Below are 6,557 nucleotides of genomic sequence, written 5' to 3' on the forward strand. Positions count from 1 at the left end.
GACCTACAAGCTGCTCAAGGCAGTCAAATAACAGCCTGTGATCAATAGGAGCAAATACTGCTGGCAGATCAAGCAGGATCAAGACTACATAAGCCACTGCAATCTGTATGAATAAGTAAATCATGACAGGCTCCTCTGAAAGCCATGCTGTTAGGCTGATGCTTGAAAACCTTAACTTTCTAAAACAGTTGGATAGTGTCAGTAGATAAGACAGTAAAAGTACTGTTAACACCCTTCTTTCAAGTCTGGCCTGGTATATGGATAAGTAAGTGGCACTAAGTGACACAACATTCCCTCCCCAGTATTTTTTTCTTTTCCTACTACATACTAATGAAGAAATAAGGCTGCTAATAAATTTTAAATATATTAAACGACAAAAGTAAACACCAGGTCAGTAAAACTGATTAGCATAGCTAACTGAGAACTGAACGGAGTCCTGTGACAAACAAACTCCTGTTAGCTCTCCCTGTTACCTTCTTAGGTGACTACAACAAGGTAGTCAGGAATAAGTAAAGGAGTGCTTTTTATGAGGATCCCAGTTCTTCCAGTCTGCCCTAGTTCTGCTTCGACTGAAGTTCTACTCACTTTATTTGTAACTAAGTTAGGTCAGAATGATTTTGAAAATCCAGTACAGATAGTTTTAATGATAAGATTGTGAAAGAATGAACCTCTCCAGGTACTGTAACACTATATCCAAGCAACATTCTAACAAGCTTGTATTCACCAACAATTGTGGGATTTTGTCTGCTTCCAGGATATCAACAGAGAGGCCAGCTTGCCAACCTCCTGAAACTTAATTTAATAGATGCAAGGGGCACTGAGGAGGCATAAAAACCACAAACAACTAACAATAAAATTCAGTTTGAGGATTAGAAGTTTATAAACAAACATTAAGGATTACTCATCAAAATGTTGAGAGCTGTACTTCAGTTACAACAAACAACAAGAATTAGGAGCTTAGCTGGCTGTCAAAACAGTTTATTGCTACTAATAAAGACAACTGAGAACAAAATTAACTTTTTTTTTAATGAAGTAGGTAAAACTGTCATTGGTTGTACTGAATTACTGTCAATAGAATGATCCCAAACAACCTAAGTCTTAGGATTAGTAACACACAAACACTCTAGAGAATATTTAAGAATGATCCAGGTCAAGAACTGAAGAAATGTATAGTATTTACTAGAGGTGGGCTGAGTGGCAGCCTTCTACACTACTAAAGTAATTACTGTCCCAATGTCACTTATTTTTCTTTATAACTATACTTTGTCTTGATTTTAAGGAGAAAATTCTTCAAGTAACTTGCAATTAAAAACAGGAATAAAAAACCTGTCTGTGATCTTTCTGGGTTTCTCTTGCTTCCTTACTGAATTGTCAGTGAAAGCCAGACTGTCTGGCTGCTTTCCCTCAATGATAAATGGATACACACTCTTCCCCCATGCCTTGAAAGCTATTACTGCTTTGCTTTACTGTGCATCGGTGTACCTCTCACAATTAGTGAAATAGCCATTTCATTCGAAGGCTAGCTCATCATTTTACATGCTGGTTTAAAAGGCTTTGTTCAGTAACCTGAAATTGTTTTTAGTTACTTCTACAACAATTGTTTTATATACCAAAACATTGTTTTGATTCAGCATTTTATAAAAAGGTATACCCTGCAGAATTTTGGTTCCTATCCTGCTGTTAGAAGAGCCAAATGATATTAATATATTCTTTCAAGTGTGTTAACTTTTAGCTATTTTTAATTAATTTATTTTTTGTTTTTCTTACTTCAAAGAAACAACCAGTAACACCATACTACAGTGACATGTCGTGTTTACTGGTTTATTGCACAGAACCTTCTGGTTTCTTCTGGAAAGGCAATACAAGGAAAACAAACTCTAGGAAATTTAGTGGACAGACAGTGGGGTCATTTGTTACATGATTTTTTTTAAAAAAACCCTCTGGATATGTCTCTGCTGTGTCCTGCAAGGTACCAGAAGTAGTGAAGCATCTGCTCAGCCTGCACAGCTCTCCACATGCCCAGCAAGGCTTCTGAGACTTCAATTAGATCACCCAACTCTACTTGCACAGCTCTGAACAACAATGCAGCAATAGCTGAGCAGTGCTGGGAGGAAGCCACTTTGCCCCACCTTTTTTTTTTTCCTGAGCAAAAACCTTGCTGTCCAGCTGCTTACAAGCAGTTTCATGGCAGTCGGTCAGGAGCAGCTCCTGTTTGCTCCACCCAAGAGAAACCAGAAGTTCCCCTAACCAGAGCAGCCTCAGAGGAAGGGATTTCCTGCAGCACTCTCTGTTTTCCAACTGAGAGGAACCAAACCAGAGAGTGTCTTCACTGAGATCTCTGGAACATAATTTCAACAATGCTTCACATGATAAGGTTTTGGGGTTATTTGGTTTCTGCTGGTTAGGTCCTACCCTGATTAGCTCTTTTAATATTTTTAAATGTAATCTACAGTCTATTATTTTGTTATGTGGGAAAAAAGTCATGGTTGTGCCATCTCATAGAGTGACAGCTTCCTGATGACTGCACTCTAATGATTTCTGGTCACTGTTGATCAGCAATATCCCTTTTGCTGATGTAATGGTCATGAGAAAGCAGCCTTGCATTGTCACAGTCCCAGTGACAACTGAGGATAACGTGGGAACTTCTGTGTCCTCAGCTTACCTCATGACATAGAAAAACACTGTTCTCTTGTCTTAGTTACACATCTTGTAATTGCAGGGACTTGGGGCATTGGATTCAGAGACTGTCTTGAACTAATTGCTGTACTCTTATGGCAACAGCAAGCCTGTTTTGCCAGACTATTCTCTCTAAACTATCTCACTGTAATTAATACAGCACCTGGTACTACAACAACAAATTGTTTATTCATTGAGCCTAAGTATCCTCTATTTTTCTCTCACTGCTGGTTCGCATGCTCTGCTTCTTTGCTTTGTAACCAATAGCTGACCCCTATCCACTACATGTGGATAAGCTTTCTTGAATGTTCCTGGAGCATTCATCCAGCATAAGGGTCCCAGGACTAAATGCTACTTTCAGCACAAGTAATACCAAGAGAGTGCATGTGTTTCATTGAAATATGAACACAGCAACATTTCAGCCAGGATCACAGAGACATTGACAAGCACGGCTTTGACATTTGTACCCATTCTACTACAATCTACACAAGATTAAAGGCTTATGACTGCATTTCAAATCTCTCTTATGATCAGTATTTTCAACTGCTAACATGAAACTGTACCTCACTCATTCAGATGACTTCTTTACTAGTGAAATTTCACTGCATTTGCAGACGTAATTCCCCAGGGATTTTCTGATGGTTCCTCCAGAAAGGGGTAAAAGTGGGGTGGGTGGGAATCAAATCAATGTTAAGTAGTTTTTTTTAAATCAAACTTTGACCATAAATTTGATACCAAGCCTTTGGTAACACTCTTCTGTTCACTTAAACTGGAGCATTACTGACTGAGTTCTACTGAAATAAATTTACATAAACGCAAACTTTTGTTCACGTGTTCTACTGCACTTTAGCTGCCACCTCAATTAAAATGCTAAGCAAAAAGAGGAACAAAATTCTGCTACGCAGATTGGTGACAGCATGGAGGAACATGCTTCTTTTCAACTCAGAGGCCCTTCCACTTTTATGCGTGATTAGATGCTGATAATTACTTTATTACCAATATAACTGTAATAAACTTCTAACTTGAACAAAAACTACAGGAAGTATTAGGCTACATAGAGCAATTTTAGCTGGATCTCAGTTTTATGTACTTCCAATTCCAAGTAGTGTTCAGTCATGCTAATTGCTTTTCTTAGGTCACCCCAGCCTAATGACCTGGTTAGCTTAACCTGAGACATGACATCTAGAAAGAAACTGTCTCCACAGTAATTTTTCATTCTAAAATCTACAGATTTGCAGAATGAACACTGTCTTCTAGAGTATCATGAGCCAAGGTAAGTTGTCATAAATGTGCTCAATTTAGCCAGTTCACCCCATGAGATGTCTACAGACAGTGTTTATTTCATCAATGATGACAGATAGTAAGGGATTTTTAACTGGATCTTGTAATGGGCTCACCTAAACTCAGGACAAGTGGTTTGCATGAAGTCACAACTTGTTTTGACAGTGGCTTTAGTGGACCCAAAATAATTGATGCTACTTTATGCAAAGTAAATTTTACCTTACACAGCGATTTTACCAATTCAAAGAACTGTTATCTACAATAGCAACCTCTCTTCCCCCAACAGACTGTGCTGTCAACATCTGAATTGCAAACACTGAAGCTGTATAGATCCTATGCATTTTGTTTTTGGAAAACAATGATATATGATATTTTATCTAGTTTTTAGATACTATTTGCATTATGCCAGCTAACTAAACTAAGCGATAAAACTAACGTTCCAAATTCCAGTCAGGTATCACTAGTTTGAAACTTTCTGAAAACTCCTTAAATCATATGCAAATTAAATAACCTTTTTCATTTTTACACAGAAAAAGAATAAACAAGACACTTGTTACTGCTCAACGTAAGGGGAAAAAAACCATGTCAACTGGAATACCCGAGATTGTCATTGATACCAATACTACTTTGAGATCTTCTATGAAAGCACTTGCCACAGATGTGAGTTCTTCATGGCAAGGTCTTTATAAAGACAGCAAAAATGAAATGGTGGCAGCAGTATTGTCACTGCTGTTTGCAGAACAGCTTGTCACGTTCTGACAGTGCCAGACGGGCTAAAGTTGCAGGAAAGGCCACCGATAATTGGCGGTGCCTTTTGGCTGTGCGACTGCAGATGCAGCCAGCAAGGCTGCTGCGCACGCCGCGGGCTGAGCCGCGGGCGGTGGGAGCCGCGGGGCAGCGGCGGCAGGGCCGGGCCGGGCCGGGCAGAGCCGGGCCGAGCAGAGCCGGGCAGGGCCGGGCAGGGCAGAGCCGGGCAGGGCAGGGCAGAGCCCGCTGCCAGCGCTGCCAGCCCCGCGCCGCCGCTCCCACAATGCAGCCGCTCCCGCACACGCGGGCACACGCACCGAGACACTCGCACACTCGGGCTCGCACACGGCACAGGCTCTCCCGGGGCCAACGCGCTCCCGCACACGGCCCCGCTCCCGCACGCACGGCCGCCGCCCCCCCGGAACCAACTTACCCCCGAGTTACATCCCATTCACAAGCCCGGGCTTCCTCTGCCGCCCCTCCTCTGCGCGCCTGCCTCTGCTGCTGCAGAGAGGCCACATATGTCTGCAAACACTTCTAGGCAGAAACCAGCCAGTGCAGAACAAAGACAGCCGGGGTTGCCTTCATCTCGGCACAAGGCAGCCAGTAGCTATTTTCAAGCTTGTTCGCTCTCCCCCTCTGAGGGCACCCTGCTCTGTTTCTCCCTCTCTCTCTCCTCTTTGCCTGTCCAGCTACTGCACAACACGCATCAATTATTCATTGCTTGTCTCCCGGTTTCCAGGCAAAACCAATCACAGATGGAGTCTTGCTAATGGGCTCATGCCGTACTTGCCAACAGGCTATTTGTGCTCAAGCTACAACCCTCTAGAGACAATAAAGAGAATCAGGTTAAGCTTTAAAACTTCACACGTACGCGAACAGACCTAAAACGGCGATAGACATGTAAGCATCCCTATGACATTGCTTAGGAGTACATCTTCGGCATACAGCATGGCAGAAGGCTGCTGTAAATCTTCCGAAAGGGTTTTAAGAAAATCAAACACTCAGAAAAATCTCACCTCAGCTGCATGTTACTGATATTGATGGTTCTCTTTTCTGTCTCTAGTGATCCATGTCTTGCTTTCCCATTACACAGAGAGGTATGTCCTTCTCTCATTCTCGTGCACACACGCGCACACACACACACACAGCCACTTTGCCAGAAGGAAGAGAGAAAGAGAGGAGGGAAAAAAAAAAAAAACCACCCAGGCAGCTCACATTTCAAACTTGCAAGGAGGGGTGGTGCTTAAAACGCTAGGACAAAGCCTCTGTCTCTGGCACCCAGTCAAAATACTAAAATAAATCCCCTCGATCAATTAATTGGAAACAACACTTGTTCGAGCCCGCGTAACAAACCATTAAGGGCACCGGGGCTGAAAAGTCTTGCGATTTGGGAAATCTTGTACCCTTGCTTCCCCCCTACCCTGTTTGCTGAATGCTGTTGACTAAATCCATCAAACTAGTCATGCTAATTAGCGTCCAGGGCAGCCTCGGCAGCGAGCAGCGCCCGGGGCGGGCGGCCCCCGCGGCCGGGAGTTTCCTTCCGGACCGGCCGCCGCCCCGCGCGGGCGGGAGGTACCGGCGGGCCGGAGGTACCGGCGGGCCGGGCCGGGCCGGGCCGGGCCGGGCAGGGAGGGCCGGCGGGGGAGGTCGCTGAGCGGCGGCGCCGGCTGCGGGCCCAGGGCGCCCAGCGCTCCTGCTCGGCGGAGCGACGGGCGCCGGCCCTCCGCCGCCAGGGAAACTGAGGCAGACGGGCTGCCACCGGAACCGCTGTCACCTGAACCGCTGTCACCTGCGGGACAGCCCAGCCCGGGCAGGTGCTTTGGGCTGTGTGTGCGAGTTCAGGTCTTCAC

The 6,557-nt window shown here is 44.3% G+C and overlaps 1 protein-coding gene across 31 annotated transcripts in view; it reads right to left on the reverse strand.

Annotated features, from left to right (window-relative positions):
• The window catches only part of ZMIZ1 (zinc finger MIZ-type containing 1), a 335,481-nt gene that overhangs the window by 86,795 nt on the left and 242,129 nt on the right, over window positions 1-6,557 (reverse strand). For 3 of the 31 annotated variants that reach the window (XM_085583399.1, XM_021526682.4, XM_085583396.1), the window contains exon 1: window positions 5,724-6,238. The exons of 25 other annotated variants lie outside the window; for them this stretch is intronic. The gene's annotated coding sequence lies outside the window, so the exon portion shown is untranslated. 3 more of the 31 variants (XM_085583398.1, XM_085583397.1, XM_021526683.4) reach the window with 3 other exon arrangements.

The sequence above is a fragment of the Lonchura striata genome, chromosome 6 (assembly GCF_050655825.1).
Source record: "Lonchura striata isolate lonStrDom1 chromosome 6, ASM5065582v1, whole genome shotgun sequence".
Classification (NCBI taxonomy): Eukaryota; Metazoa; Chordata; class Aves; order Passeriformes; family Estrildidae; genus Lonchura; species Lonchura striata.